The 17,535-nt window shown below is 37.0% G+C and overlaps 1 protein-coding gene and 1 pseudogene across 1 annotated transcript in view; one reads left to right on the top strand and one right to left on the bottom strand.

Annotated features, from left to right (window-relative positions):
* MGAT4A (mannosyl (alpha-1,3-)-glycoprotein beta-1,4-N-acetylglucosaminyltransferase, isozyme A) overlaps nt 1-17,535 on the bottom strand; it is a 92,212-nt gene that overhangs the window by 66,982 nt on the left and 7,695 nt on the right. The gene's annotated exons all lie outside the window — the stretch shown is intronic.
* On the top strand, nt 2,717-2,835 carry LOC112477855 (annotated as a pseudogene).

Below are 17,535 nucleotides of genomic sequence, written 5' to 3'. Positions count from 1 at the left end.
AACCACTGGGATAAAAGAACTGAATAACATGACATTTAAGGAATTAAAGGAAAGTGTGATGAAACTGATATAATGGAGAAAATAAGGAGACAGAAATTATAAAACAAAATGAAAATTATGGAGTTGAAAGTTCAGTAACTAAAACAAAAAATTCACTGGAGAGGCTCGAAGGGAGATTTCTTATGGCAAAGAATCAGTGAACTTGACGTTAGATCAACAGAAATTATCCAATCTGAAGAACAGAAAGAAAAATGATTGAAGAAAACTGAATAGAGCCTCAGAGTATGAGCTATATTGTTAGGTATGCCTAGAAGGTAAGCAGAAAGAAAAGGTGGTAGAAAAAATATATGAAAAAAAGTAATGATTTTCCACAAACTAAGAACAGAAGAGAACTTCCTCAACTTGAGAAAGAACATCTACAAAAAAATCTATAGCTAACATCGCAGTTAATGGTGAGAAACTGGATGTTTTCCCACTAAGATGAGGAGCAAAGCAAGGATGGCTGCTCTCACCACTCCTATTCGAACATCATACTGGATGTCCTAGACAATGCAATAAAACAGGAGAAAGAAATAAAGAGTATATAGATTGGGAAGAAAGAAATAAAACTGTCTTTGTTCACAGATGACATAACTGTCTAGAAAATTCCAAAGGTCAACAAAAACCCCCTCGAAATAATAAGCAATTACAGCAAGGTTTCAGCATACAAGATTAATACTGGGTTAATATTAAGCCCTCGGGATGATGATGACTTAGAAGATGAAGATGAGCCAGATCCAGGACAGCAATAAGATGTCAGGTTGAGAAACTCAGAGTCGTACACATTGGCCTGTCCTCATCTTACACAATCTCTCAACAGCATTCTATGAGACTGACCACTTTTCTCCTTCTTGAAATACTTCCCTCAATTGATTTCTTTGGCATCACAATTTCCTAATATTCTTCCTGCTTCACTAACTACTCCTCCTCTACTCGACCTCAATGATGGAGTGTGACAGGGCTCAATCCTCTAAGTTATCTCATCCATTCCCATAACTATAAATTTCATCTATATGCCACTAATATCAAAATTTCTACCTCTAGCCTAAGCATCTCAAATTTATCACTAAACTCTTGATGTGCATCTCTACACACTCTTACACTCCTTACCTTTTACTGTGCTTTCCCCGCACCAACCTGTTGTTCTTTCAACATGACGAGCTCATTCTTGCCCTAGGACTTTTATACTTATTCTTTCTACTACTGAGACTCCTCCTCACTCTACTTCTCTGGCTTTTTATCATTTACACCTCAATTCAATTGGCACTTCCTCAGAGAGGCCTTCTCTGACTATATTTAAATAGCCCTCATTCTACCTGTCCTTTTCCATCACATTAGCTAGTTTTATCGTCAGTATTCACTGCTACTTCAAATAATCTAGTCTTTCCAGTTACTGACCCTATTATTGTTGATTCCCTCTCCTGCCTTAGGGCCCTATGACAGCAAGGATGTCACCTATCTTGTTTACCACCATGTTGCCTAGTTTAACGGTTCCTCATACATACTCAGTAAATACCAGGTGAACAAATAAATTAACTGAAGATAGAAAAAGAAGCAATATGAAGAAAGGTACTTACAAATCAAAAGAGCACTATGTCAATCAACCACTAATATCCTATATATCCTATATGCTAATATCCTATAACAGGGTAGTAAATTTCCCTCAAGATCTAATTCATCAACTGCACTAGTTTAAGAAAAACTAATAAAGGCATTGTTCAGTTACTCTACTGCAGTTTAGCATGTTAACTCCTAGAGAGTACGCAAAAGAACACAAGAGGCACAATTCACATGCAAAAAGAAACTTCCTTAACAAAGGTGATAGGACGTCTTGTTTTTACTTTTATTTATTTTATTTTTTTTATTTTTTACTGTATCTTTAATCTTAGTTTTCTGATAAGAAAACCCAAGTTATCTTTATCCTTGCATCCAATCAGGTCAGAAGGGTAAAGTCTCACTTACCTTAAGAGGGTTTGTTCTAAATGGGCATACTGAGATATGCTAGATCTTAACGGACACACTGAAAGGGAACTTCCTTTCATTACTGCCTCAGCGAATGCTTGCCACCACCTCAGAAAACGCCTCCCCTGAACTCACTGTTTAAGCTCCCTTCTTAAAACATAAACTCCCTTCTTAAAGCATTAATCAGGTTTCATAAATGCCCTGGGTCATGCACTCCCTCAGGTACACAGGTACAGAGGTTCACAATGATTCTGAGTGATAGTTCAGATTGCTGAGAGCTTCATTTCCCAGCATGGCTGAATCCTCTGCCCTGTCCTGTCTCAATATGGACAACTATTTTCTACCACTGTCTTTCACTTCATTAATGGTGACTACAGAAAAGAAGGTGACTACATATGGGACTTACTGTGCTTAGGACAGTTCCAATTTACAACTGTTACCCCAGTATAATTGTTAACAGCACTACCTTTATTCTCAAGTGCCCCAATCTGGACAATAAATTATATGATCACCTTGATTATAGAAAAAATAATGTCCATTAAAAATATTATATAGTCACGCAAATGATTATGTGATCATGGACTAGTCTGAACTCAATGAAAATCAACTAACAATAAGATTCTTATTACCAATACTACCAACTAAGTGTGCCCAAACACTGGAAATGAGGAATGCAGTGTGGATGTTGAGAGATGGATAAAAATGATGGAGGTCTGTCTACGGCCATGCCACCCTAAACACGCCCAATCCTGTCTGATCTCGGAAGCTAAGCAGGGTAGGGCCTGGTTAGTACTTGAATGGGAGACCACCTAGGAAGACCAGGTGCTATAGGCATAAAAAAAAAAAATGATGGAGGTTCTGAAATCGTGTACTTAACATTATCTACCATGTATGTAGGGACAAAAAAGTGTCAAGTCTACCGTGCCATGAGCTAAACTCTAAAAGATAAACATTTGAATGAACAAGGATGAAAATGTTATACAAACGACTTAGAAGAACTTGAATCTGAATCTTGCTAGGATCTGGATAATGGAATGGCATAAAAATGGCTATTGAGCGACATCAGCAAAAATGGTAGAACACAGCCCTCTAGGGTGCATCCTTCCCCAGAAACACTAAAACTATATTAGAAAAAAATGATGTTTTTATCTATTTAGAATAATACTCGCATAATACTATTACATATAGCATAACACTATTTGTGTCAATGTTTTAAAACACAAAATTATATGTGCACACATATACATACATATAATTTACAGATATTTACACACAGAAATCAATGCATAAAACATGGACTAGAAGAGCACACAAACGTGATGTGGTTTGCCTCAACCAAGGTAGGGGAAGTAAAGGTGAAAAATGGATGGGGGATTTTAGGTAGATCTGCCACGCTTTACTTATTTAAAATGAAAGATGTGAAGTAAATATAAAAACCTAGGGGTTTTTTTCTTCTATATCATTCACTCTATTTTTCTGTAAATTTTTAAAATTGGTGTAGGGTGGGAGAGGGAGACCAGGTCTCTGTCCTTAAGAAGCTCACTGTCTAGACTCAATCCTAATTCGTTTTTGCTGGCTGCAAACAATGACTACTTCTCTTAGTAAGTACACATGCTCACAAAGTATCCAGTTACCATTTGTCCCCAAATGTCAAGCTCTGTAATTTGCAGTATCCATCTTCTTGTCCTTAAGTAAAAAATAACAATAACCAGACAGGGGGGAAGATGGCAGACTAGGTAAAAGTAGGGTTCTTCTCCTCCCAGGTCTGCATGGAAATTACAACCAAATTATAAAATAATCAGCATGGAGAATCACCTGAAGTCCAGCTGATAACACCTACGTCTGATAATAGAAAGGAGCCATATCGAAGCCACGGGAACGCCTAGGCACAGAAGTTGCAGCAAAACTGAGGCTATATTGGCCGGACGGACCTTGTCTCCTTTGAGATCCAACTTCACCCATGCCACAAAGTACCTACAGCCCATTGACAAGCAGCCTCTTGTGCTCTGCTTGGCTCTGGGTTTGCACAGTCAGCGCAGGCAACAGACCTTGGCTAGTGCAGTGAGCACATTTCGAGGAAAACAGTCGTCTGTATAAGCTGCAATATCTCTTGAGGGGATTGCAAGGGTCTGAATTGGCCTGATGGCCCTTGACTCCCTGAGCTCCTGCCCCATCCAGTACACAAAGTGCCCGCTGCACATTGATAGACAGCTGCCCCTGCCATAAGGTAACACATTTAGGCTACAAGCGGAAACTTGTACAGGGAGCCAGAGAGACAGTGCTGGCACATAAACTGACACTGCAGTGGCAGGAGGAAATTTACTCAATAGACCCAGGAGATTCCCAGGGTCCCTGCGCCACCCAACACACATATCACCCAGAAGCTCATCTAGTTTCAGAGACTTACAGGCAAAACTAACAGGTAGTGTCAGGCCGTGAGGAGCACTGGTCCCCCTGCTAAACTGCCATAGGTCAGGGATGCGGAATAACTGACTGCTGCCTACAGTATTGTCTCTTCCACTTACCTACAGGTCCAGCATAGGCAACAACCATCTGCAGATTGCTTTGTAGTTCCTACTGGGTAGCCCTGAGCAATCAAAAGCAGCAGCTGACCTTGGCCTATGGGGGAGCCCCTCCCAAGGGGCCACAAAACCAACGCATCCGGAGGCTGGCACCAGACCACAAAGGAGCAACTCCTGACTAGTCCCATTAGTGATACACACAAAGGGTGGTTGTGACAAGTACACAAGCCTGCTAGGGCAAATCCCACTCAGTGGGGTCAGCCCCCACACAACAACTGTGGATGCAGCCAATTCCCACGATTAGTCAGCCTGAGCATTAATCCCATCCACTGATCTACTAACAACAATAAAGGCTTGGCGACAACAGAAGATCACACACAACCCACACAAAGATCACGTCCAGAGCCACCAGCATAAGGGATCAAGGAAAGTGTGACACTGGGTCACACAAGACACCTTCCACATTAGGCTACCTTGCCAAGGCTGAGATGAAACAAATATTCCTAATACATAGAAACAAACACAGAAAGGCTAATAAAATGAGAAAACAAAAAAACATGCCACAAATGGAACAAAAGAAAACTCCAGAAAATAAGCTAAATGAAATGCAGGCAAGCAACCTACCAGTGCAGAGTTCAAAATAATGATCATAAGGATGCTCAACGAACTTATGGGAGAATGGATGAACACAATGAGAACCTTAACAGCATAAAAAAGGACATAGAAACCATTAAAAAGAACCAGACAAAAATGAGGAATATAATAACTGAAATGAAGAATATACTAGAAGGATTCAACGGTAAAATGGATGAAGCAGAAGATCAAATCAGTGAATTGGTAGCAGAATGTACCCAATCATAACAACAAAAAAGAAAAAGAATTTTTAAAAATGAGGATAGTTTAAGAGACCTCTGGGACAACATGAAGTGTAAAAATATCCAGATCATAGGAGTACCTAAAGAGGAAGAGAGCGAACAGGGGATTGAGAATCTATTTGAAGAAATAATGAAAGAAAACTTCCCTAACCAGGCAAAGGAATTAGACATACTAGTTCAGGAAGCACAGAATCCCAAACAAGAGGAATTCAAACAGATCTGTACCAAGACACATCATAATTAAAATGCCAAAAGTCAAAGACAAAGAGAATCTTAAAAGCAGCAAGAGAAAGGAAAATAGTTACTTACAAGGGTATCCCCATAAAAATGTTTGCTGACTTTTCAATGGAAACTTTGCAGGCCAGAAGATTATGGCAAGAAATATTCAAAGTTATGAAAAACAGGAATCTACAACCACAGATACTCTACCCAGCAAGGCTTTCAATTAAAATGGAAGATGAGATAAAGAGCTTCCAAGACAGGAAAAAGTTTAAGGAATTCATCATCAACAAGCCAGCATTACAAGAAATGTTAGAGAAGGCCCATTATTTTCTGTAAGAGAAGGGGTAAAAAAGAAAATAGAAGTAACAAATATGAATAATAAAATGGCAGTAACAATGTACCTATCGGTAATCACTTTAAATGTAAACAGATTAAATGCTCCAATCAAAAGACAGAGAGTAACCGACTGGATAAGAAAACAAGACCCATGCATATGCTGTCTACAAGAGACCCACTTCAGATCAAATGACGCTCACAGACTGAAAGTAAAGGGATAGAAAATGATATTTCACATAAATGGAAATGAAAAAAAGTTGGAGTAGCAATACTTATATTGGATAAAATAGACTTTAAAACAAAGGTTATGATAGGAGACAAAAAAGGGCATTATATAATGTTAAAGGGATCAATAAATCAAAAGGACATAACCCTAGTAAACATATACACACTCATAAAGCAATCATTGACATAAAAGGAGAGATCAATAGTAATACACTCATAATAGAAGACTTTAAGACCCCCATTGATGCCAATGGACAGATCTTCCAAGCAAAGAATTAGGAAAATAATGGGCCTAAAAGACACACTACGTCAGATTTAATCGATATTTTCAGAGCATTTTACCCCAAAGCAGCAAAATATACATTCTTCTCAAGTACACATGGAATATTTTCAAGGATACACTACATGTTAGGATACAAATCAAGTCTCAAAAAATTTAAGAAGACTGAAATCATATCAATCATCTTCTCTGATCACAATGGTATGAAACTAGACATCAACTACAAGAAAAAAACTGGAAAATATATAAACACATGGAGGTTAAATAACATGCTACTAAATAATGAATGGGTTATTAATGAGATCGAGGAAGAAATCAAAAGATACCTAGAAACAAATGAAAACGAAAACACAATGAGTCAAAATTTATGGGACACAGAGAAAGCAGGCCTGAGAGGGAAATTCATAGCAATACAGGCCTACCTCAAAAAAAAAAACAAGAAAAAGCTCAAACAATCTAATCTTATAATTAAAAGAACTAGAAAAAGAATAGCAAACAAAGCTCAAAATGAATAGAAGGAAGGAAATTATAAAGATCACAGCAGAAATAAATGAAATAGAGTCTAGAAAAACAATACAAAAGATTAATGAAACCAAGAGCTGATTCTTTGAAAGGATAAACAAAATTAACAGACCTTTAGCCAGACTCATCAAAGAAAAAAGAGAGGACTCAAATCAATAAAATTAGAAATCAAAGAGGAGAAATAACCACAGACTCCACAGAAATATAATGGATCATAAGAAAATACTACGAGCAATTATATGCCAACAAATTGGACAATCTGGAAGAAATGGACACATTCCTAGAAACAGACAATTTCTCAAGACTGAGTCAAGAAGAAACAGAAAATCTGAACCAACTGATTACCACCAATGAAACAGAATCAGTAATAAAAAACCTCCCAAAAAACAAAAGTCCTGGACCAGATGGCTTCATAGGCGAATTTTACCATTCAAAGAATTATCACCTATTCTTCTCAAACTATTTCAAAAAATTCAAGAAGGAAGGCTCCCTAACTCCTTTTATGAGGCCACCATTACCTTGATTCCAAAACCAAACAAAGACATTACAAAAAAAGAAAACTATAGGCTGATATCTCTTATAAACATTGATGCAAAAATCCTCAATAAAATATTAGCAAACCGAATTCAGCAATACATTTAAAATAACATACATCATGATCAAGTTGGATTTACTCCTGAGATGCAAAGTTGGTACAATATCCACAAATCAATTAACGTGATACACCATTAACAAATCGAAAGATAAAAACCATAATATCATATCATTAGATGCAGAAAAAGTGTTTGACAAAACCCAACATCCATTTATGATAAAAACTCTCAGCAAAGTGGGAATAGAGGGAACATACCTCAACATAATAAAGGCCATGAATGACAAACCTACAGCTAACGTCATCCTCAATAGGGAAAGGCTAAAAGATTACACCAAAAAACTGTTAGAACTGACCAGTAAGTTCAGTAAAGTAGCAGGTTACAATATAAATATTCGGAAGTCAGTGGCATTTTTATACACCAATGATGAACTTTCGGAAAAAGAAATTAAGAAAACAATCCCATTTATGATTGCATCGAAAACTATAAAATACCTGGGAATCAAATGAACCAAGAAGGTAAAAGATCTGTTTTCAGAAAATTTACTGCGCTCATGGTTAAGAATTGACATCGTTAAAATGACCATACTACCCAAAGCAATCCATAGATTCAATGCAATCCCTAACACGACACCAAAAGCATTTTTCAGAGTTCTAGAACAAATAATCCTAAAATTTATATGAAACCATAAAAGACACTGAATAGCCACAACAATCTTGAGAAAGAAGAACGAAGTTGGAGGTATCACACTACCTGATATCAAACTACACTCTAAACCTACAGTAATCTAAACAGCATGGAACTGGCATAAAAACAGATACATTGATCAGTGAAACATAATAAAGAGCCCAGAAATAAATCCATGCCTATACGCTCACTTAATGTATAATAAAGGAGGCAAGAATATACAACGGGATAAAGACAGTCTCTTCAATAAATGGTGCTGGGAAAATTGGACAGATATATGCAAAAAAGAAAGAAAAACTGGACCACTTTCTTATACCACATACAAAAACAGACTCAAATGGATTAAAGACTTAAATGTAAAACCAGAAACCATAAAGCTTCTAGAAGAAAACATAAGCAGTAAACTCTCTGATATTACTAACAGGAATTTCTTTTCAGATTTATCTCCTCAGGCAAGGGAAACAAAAGAAAAAATAAACAAATGAGATTACATCAGACTAAAAAGTTTTTGTACAGCAAAGGAAACCACCAACAAAACAAAAAGACAACCGACTGGGAGAAAATATTTGCTAATGATACATCTGATAAGGGGTTACTATCCAAAAATATATAAAGAACTTAAACAACTCAACACCAAAAAGCAAACAATCCAAGTAAAATGTTGGCAGAAGACCTGAACACATACTTCTCCAAAGAGGAAATACAGATGGCTAACAGACATATGAAAAGATGCTCAAGGTCGCTAACCATCAGAGAAATGCAAATTAAAACCACACTGAGAAATCACTTCACACCTGTCAGAATGGCTATCATCCATAAATCAAGAAACAAGTGTTGGCGAGGGTACAGAGAAAAGGGAACCCTCACACATTGTTGGTGGGATTGCGAAATGGTACAGCCACTATGGAAAACAGTATGGAGGTTTCTCAAAAACTTAAAAATGGATATACCTTTTGATGCAGCAATTGCACTTCTGGGGATTTATCCATAGAAAACCAAAACAATAATTCGTAAAGGTCTATGCACGCCAATATTCATGGCAGCACAATTTACAATAGCTAAGATATGGAAGCAACTTAAATGTCCATCAACAGATGACTGGATGAAGAAATTATGGTTCATATATTATACAATGGAATGTTACTCAGCCATTAAAAAATGAAATCCTACAATTTGCAACGACATGAATGGACCTAGAGATTATGCTGAGTGAAATAAGTCAGAGTAAGATAAATACCATACGATTTCACTCATATATGGAATCTAAGGAACAAAAAGAACAAATTAATCAAAAACAGACTCACAAATATAGCGGACAATTTGGTGACAGACAGAGGGGAGTGGGGTTGTGGGGCTGGAAGAAAGGGGTGAAGGGTTAAAAAGGTACAAATTAGTAGTTGATAGTTGGTCAGGGGGATGGGGAGTATGGCAGAGGGAATGCAGTTAGCATTAATATGATGGCTAGGTAGAGGGCCAGGGGAGAGAGGGAGAAATTGGGGGGATCATTTTATGAACTGTATAGATGTCTAACGAATGTATTGTATATTTGAAACTAATTTAAATAAATTTTTTAAAAAAATAACCCTGTTTGCCTACATTTGCCTTCTAGCACTTCTCCCAATCTTTAAAATTCCTCTGTGATCATAAATGGTGGAATGAGAGGCAAAAAGAAAAAAAGAAAGGAGAGAGAGAGAAGAGAAGAGAAGAAATAAACCAGTTTCAAGTGAGCCAAAGTGACTTTTCCAGAATCAAAGAGCAAGCTACAAGAGAACCAACAACTCTAGATTCTTCCTTCTTCCCAGTGGCATCACTGCCACCATTCCTCAGGAAAGGAAAACCATGAACAGTGTCTTAAGGGTTATAATCTCTGTACCCACCCTCCACTCCTGAAAAGGGATCAAACCCTGCTATTCCAGAGCAAGGCAGACATTTATAATCTCTGGAGTTCTTTCTGAATCTTCTCTATGGCCTAATTCAAACATTTAAACATCCATTACAAGTTTAAAAGTCCACACTTTCCATGATATATCTCACTTTCAATATGACTAACTCATAGAAAATGGTTTTAAAGTGACAAGTTCCACACTGCAAACCTAAATACAAAAAGAACTGTGCACAGATACTGTACCCTAGTAAATTTATTTTTCACTTGGGTATGAGTTAGCAATTCTGAAACAACTATATGTATATACTGGGATTTAGCAAATAAGTAAGTATGTTGGGATACTAAGAGATATGTTATTTACTGCCAGAGACAGGCATTACAAATAAGGAAAAGTAGAGACTAGAATACCATAGTATCGGATTAAAATCAGCTGGATCAGTATGAACTCATGGTGGTTTTTAAAATATATATATGTGTGTGTATATATGTATATATATACACACACATATATATACACATACACACACAGATGTATACGGAAATAGACACAGATGTACATGTATATACACACATGTGCTTGCAATGCCCACTGAGAAGGACCAGAATTGGTGATACCACAACAGGAATGAGCACACCAAGACTCCGCCCTTCAAAGGAACTAGAAGCTCCTTGAAAAAAAAAGGTTACTTCCAGGGCTGGGACAGGGAAAGTATAAGACAAGACAGGAAGAGCACTTTATGGCACCAGAAAATTAAAAATTGCTCAAAAAATGAATGGGAACTAGATAAAGGTGGTGGCTGCACAACACTGTGAATGTACTAAATGCCACTAAACTGTTCACTTTAATATGGTTAATTTCATGTTATGAGAATTTCACCTCAATAAATTTGGGAAAAAAATGACAGAGGCACGTTGAAGGCACAAAAGCCAACTTGAAGGAGCTGCTGATAGTCACCTGTGGGACAATGTAAACAACAAAATTATTAATGATAATACAAGGTTATAACCCATAGAAAATAAATACCTGTGAGTACATACTCATATAAAGAAATTAGAAACAAATGAGAGAGAAAAGACATTTCCTTCTTTCAGCAGAGTACCAATTAACAGCTATAAGAAGGAATGATAGGAACAGAAAATCACATTTGGCAAACACCACAATAACTGATGCAGACAAAAATCATCAATGGAGGTTAAAATTTGTGGGCAAAAGTATGATGAGAAACGGGATATCTGCTTAGTTTTTAAGTGTGACTCCACAAAATGTTTATTAATTACAAAAAGAAAAAAGAGTGACTTTGCCAAAGCCAGGCAGACACAACTTTAACAAATGACTGATGTTAACGAAACCTGTGGTGAGTCACGCACCTCTTGATATAATACGCTAAGGACACAAGGTATTCTCTGTGGTATTCTTGCCAAAAATTGTATTACTTCAGTTTGATCATAGGAAATCATCAAATTCAAATTAAGGGACATCTACAAAATAACTAGCCAAATATCTTCAGAAGTGTCAAGGACATAAAAGACAAAGAAAAACTGAGGGAATTTCCCGTAATGGATAGGATACTAGGAAACATGACAACTAAATGCAACGTGGGGTCTTGGATGAGGTCCTGGAACAGGAGGACACAAGTGAGACAACTGGTGAAATTCAGATCAGGTCTGTAGGTTAGTTAATAGTATTGTACCAATGTCAGCTTTTCATTTTAGAAAACTGTGCTCTGTGGTTATGTAAGTTGTTCATATTAGGGGGTGTAAAGGGATTCTGTGCACAATTTTTGCATATTTACTGTAAATCTAAAATTACTGCAAAATAAAAAGTTTAAAAACCATGTTACCCTTCAGCTTACTGTTTAATTGACTTATTTATGGTGGGGGCTATTTCCATCTTTCCTCCCCGAAAAGAGCAGGGGTTTTTCTCCAATACATTTGCTAATGTAACCCAAAATTTTTAGCAGTGCCTGACACACAGAAGGCACTCAGCAAACACTATTACACAATTTCAGTGAGCCAGAACCATGAATGTCCTCCAAATCCTACGGTTACTATTAATTTTCCTTATATCCTGTTTGAAAAAAACTTTTCTTATTCCATAAAGAAAAACTAAAAAAAATCTAAAAAATTTTGTTCACAAATAAGAGTCATAGTTTTAAACAAAATGCTTTAGTGTCTACATGTTTGCAACTAAAAGGACATGACATCTGGTCTTTTCACTTACTTTCACACACTGAGGCTCTGCGTTGGATATAGTGAGCTAAGTAAGAATCTGAGGACCTAACAGCCCTTCCTCCAGCTAGTGAGGCAGTAGCTCCCCTCCAGGACAGTCAGGGCCATGAGAACTTCCGGCTACTAACCCTCTCCCTTAACCCAGGGCTCAGCTCCTAGAATAGGGGTACCACACAGAAAGAAGCCTGTCATTGCCTCCACCTCTAGAGCTCTGGTCAGAAATTTTGCCTGGGGGAAAAATAGGGCCAAAAAACAGATAGTTCCTAATTTCTTCCCGAAGGACCGAGTTTCATTTGCAACAGAGCCTGGAGGAGTTTATACCTAAAGCTCTCACAGCAATAGTGGAGGCTGTAGAAAATGGAACTGGGAGAATTGGAGACCTAATGAAAATACAGCCTAGATTGTAGGTGGCTAGTCTGTGTGTGTGCGCAAGAAGGAAGGACAGAGGGAGAATGAAAACTAGGGAAAATGACAGCTGGGAGGAGCCTTCCGGAGGCAGAAATAACACACACTGAAACTCAAATAATTTCTTCAAAGGAACCACAGTTTGATTAGTTCTTAGAATGTATGCTCCATTGCTCTGCTGTAAACAACAGAACAATCTACCAGCAATTAGTGCAGTGGTCACTGAGGGAGTGGACGAGAACCCTACCAGTAACAAGGGTCACCCTATGCTGATGTGGGGTGTGCACCGAACTGTGCCTTCCTGAGGAGCAACAGTAGAGACATAATCTTGGGGGGAGGGGGGAAGAGGAAGGATAGGATTTAACCAGTACTGATTTCAAATCAGCTATTATAAATACACTTACGGAACTAACAAAAAGCTTTGATAAAGAAGTGAAAGAAGGTATGGCAACGTTGCATCAAATAAAGAATATCAATAAAGGAATAGAAATTTTAAGAAAGAACTAAATGGAAATTCTGGAGTTAAAAAGTACAATAATAGAAATAAAAAGTTCAGTGGAGGGATCCAACACTAGATTTGAACTGGTAAAAGAAAGAACTGGCAAGATTCTTGTAGAATTCAGCAAGATTTAGAAGACAGATCAAATAGAGATTATGCATGCTGAAAAAAGAAAAAATAATGAAGGAAAGTGAACAGAGCCTCAAAGAAATTTTGGGATACCATTAAGTATACCATCACAAATATAATGAGAATACCAGAGGAGAGAAGAAAAAGGTGAAAAACATATTGAAAGGTATATGAATGATTGGATAATTCCCAAAATTTCTGAAGAACAATAGCAAGTATGGTATTAGCAAGAACCACAGATACATCATGGTAAAAATAATAAAAGTCAAACACAAGAAAATCTTGAAAACGAGAGAAAAATGATGCATCACTTATAAGGAATCCTAAAAAGATCAATAGCTGACTTCTCATCGGAAATAATGGTGGCCAGAAGGCAGTGAGATTTAACAAAGTGCTAAAAAAAATTTTTTTTTAATTTAAAAATAATAATCCCATCAACCAAGAATCTTACATCCAGCACACTCATTTTTCAAAAATGAAGGTAAAATACACATATTCCAAGATTTAAAAAAATGATAGAATTCATCGCTAGCAGACCTGCCTTACAAGAAATACTAATATAAGTTCGTCAGGCTGAAAGCAAGTGATCTTAGGACAGTAATTCAAATCCACACAAAGAACATCAGTAATTATGTAATTATCACAGATGCTATTAATGTATTTTTTTCTTTCTCTCAACTGATTCAAAAAGACATTGTATAAATGATATGTATGTAAGGTATCGTTGAGTCTATAACATGGAAATGTAGTACATTTGCCAATGACAGTACAAAAGAGGTAGATGGGAAAAAGCTGTAATATGCAAAGGAAATAACAGATAGTAAAGTAATAATTTTAACAATGTATTGCTGGGTTTGTAACATTAACAGATATAATGTGTATAACAATACCACAACCAAAAAAGAAGAGGAAAGGGAGTAAGTTTATAACTATATGGAAATAACATTTCTAAATATTACTGAAATTAAGCTTGTATAAATCTGAAGCTGATTCTGATAAGTTGAGATGTATATGGTAAACCTTGTAACAACCACTAAAATATACTCAAAATTAGTGAAAAACGTCATTAATGATATTAAAATGCCAAATTAGAAACTATTCAATCAATGCAAAAAAAAAAAAACCTTTAAAGGAGGAATGGCGGAACTAAAAAGACATGAGAATATGAAAAAGAGATGTAAGATGGCAGATGTAAATCAAACTGCATCAATAACATTGAACAGGGATGGATTAAACAGTCCAATCAAAAGTAAAGTAGACATTACTAGACTGGATTTTAAAAAGCATGGTCCAACTACATGCTGTTTACAAGAGACACACTGTAGATTTAAAAACATGAATAGAGGGAAGGAGGAAACATGGCAGAGTGAGAGACATCTCCAGATCTCTCCCCTTGAAACAACAATGAGCTGAACATCTAAAACTCAACAAAAAACACCCAAACTGAACACCAGCACGTATGAGTGTAGGATGTGCACATAAGAGTTACCACAGATCAGAATCCTGGGTGTCGGGTGGTGGACTGGGAGAAATAAAGAAGCTGTTTCTTGCAGCCACCGGAGCTACCTATAGGAGGGTGGGAAGAGGAGAGAAGAAACAGCGAGTTCCCTAAACAGTCCTGCCTGGGAGAGCTGTGAGCTCCCCAAAGCCAGCAGCAGGGCTCAGTCAGTCATCAGGGCAGTAGGCAGAGAAGCAGGATAACAGAAAAACAGCTGATTTTTACCAGCCGCAGTTGCAAAACCGAAGCTGAGCCACAGCACCCAACCCCCAACCCAGAGGGCTCCTACCCTATATCCTCCAAGACCCATCACTGCGGAGCCCCAGGGGAACCTAATCAAACGCTACCAAAACTGCTGCTAACATTGACAAGGACTAAAACTGAGGGTAGGGAGCGTGATTAAATATCTACAAGGAAATAAAAAGGCATTATTAGGCTTTATATAAAGCAGGGATCCAAGAAACTTAGACACCATCTACTGGAAACCAAAAGAAAAGTGCCTTCTTTGCAGCAAGCTAAAGAGAGACCTTTATGTAATAAAACTTTATTCTGGAAAAAAAGCAGAATATATTCTCATTAATGCCTAGGCGGAGAAATAGTCCATTAAACACCATGAACAACCAAGGTGACAAGGCATTTCCGAAGGAAAGAGAAAAATCTCCAGAAAATAAGCTTACAGACATAGAAATATGCGACTTAAATGACAGAGAATTCAGGATGGTACTTCTGAAAAAACTCAGTGAGTTCCGAAATGAGTCATATCACCAATTTCAAGAATTGAAAAAACAACTAGATGAGCAAAGCAAGGAGAGTAAAACCTTCAAGAAGAGCAGAATAGACCTTCTGGAGATGAAGAACACACTGCAAGAGTTGAAAAATGAAATAGCAAGCTTGGGAAATAGAGTGTTATATACAAAGTGACAGTAATCATAACGGCATGGTATTGGCAGAAAAACAGACACACAGACCAGTGGAACAGAATCAGGAGTCCAGAAGTAAACCCATATTTATATGGACAGATCATTTTTGACAAAAAAGCCAAAACATATGGTAGAAAAAGGAAAGCCTCTTCAATAAAGACTGTTGTCTATCACCACACACCAAAGTTAACTCAAAATGGATTAAGGACCTGAATATAAGACCTGAAACAATAACATGCATAGAAGAAAACATAGGAACTAAACTCAAGGACCTTGGACTTAAAGAGGATTTTATGAATTTGACCTCATACCTGTTAGAATAGCTGTTATCAACAGGACAAGTAATAACAAATGCTGGAGAGGATGCAGAGAAAAAGGAACCCTCATACACTAGTGGTGGGACTGCAAATTGGTACAGCCACTATGGAAAACAGTATGGAGGTTCCTCAAAAAACTAAGAATTGATCTACCATATGATCCAGCAATCCCTCCACTGGGTATTTACCCCAAAGACTTGAAAACTCATATCCGAAAAGATATTTGTACACTGATGTTCATAGCAGCATTATTCACAGTGGCCAGGACATGGAAGCAACGGAAATGTCCTACGATAGAGGACTGGCTAAAGAAGCTGTGGTACATATATACAATGGAATATTACTCAGCCATAAGAGGAGATGAAATACTGCCATTTGCGACAACATGGATGGACCTCGAGATAATCATGCTAAGCGAAATAAGCCAGAGAGGAAAAGTTGAAAATCACATGGTATCACTTATATGTGGGATATAAACCTAACAGCAAAAAATGAGCAGAACAAACAAAGAGAGACACACGGACTACAGACTAGTAGTTACCAGAGGGTAGGGGGTTGATAGGGTAAAGGGGGTCAAACATAGGTGGGGAGGGGAAGGCTGAAGTAGGTAAAGGGGATCAAATATGTGATAGCTGAAGGAAACTGAACTTTGGGTGGTAAACACACAATAGAATATACAGATATCAAATTATAATGTATATCTAAAAGTTATATAATTGTATTAACCAATGTTACCTCAATAAACTTAATTTAAAAAAAAAGGACATGAGTAAATTTGTTTTTAAAAAAAAAGGAATAAGACATACTATACAAACAGAAACCATAGGAAAGCTGAAGTGCCTGTACTAATATCAGAAAAAAATAGACTTTACAAGTTACTAGAGATTAAAGGAAGATATAAAAGTGAAAACATATACACCCAATAACACCAAAACAGGTGAAGCAAAAACTGATAGAAATGAAGACAGAAATAGACAATTCTATAATAATAGTTGTAGACTTCAATATACCACTTCGAATAATGGATAGAACAATGAGGCAGAAAGTCAACAAAGAAATACTGAAACATGGAACATTCTACAGGACAGATCACATCCTAGGTAATAAAACAAACCTAAATAAATCTCAAAAGAAAGAAATGATACAAAGTATGTCTTTTGACCCCAATGGAATAGAATTAGGAATCAGTAACAGAAAAATCTGGCAAACTCACAAATACGTAGAAATTAAAGAACATTCTCCTAAATAACCAACTAGTAAAAGAAATAAGAAAATACTGAAATCAATAAAAACTCAAGACAAAATGTACCAAAACTTACAGGATGCAGCTAAAGCAGTGCTTAGAGGAAAATTAATCACTGTAAATGCCTACATTATGAAAGATCTCAAA

This window comes from Pteropus alecto, unplaced genomic scaffold (genome assembly GCF_000325575.1).
Source record: "Pteropus alecto unplaced genomic scaffold, ASM32557v1 scaffold223, whole genome shotgun sequence".
NCBI lineage: Eukaryota > Metazoa > Chordata > Mammalia > Chiroptera > Pteropodidae > Pteropus > Pteropus alecto.
This window is presented reverse-complemented; position numbering and strand designations above follow the sequence as displayed.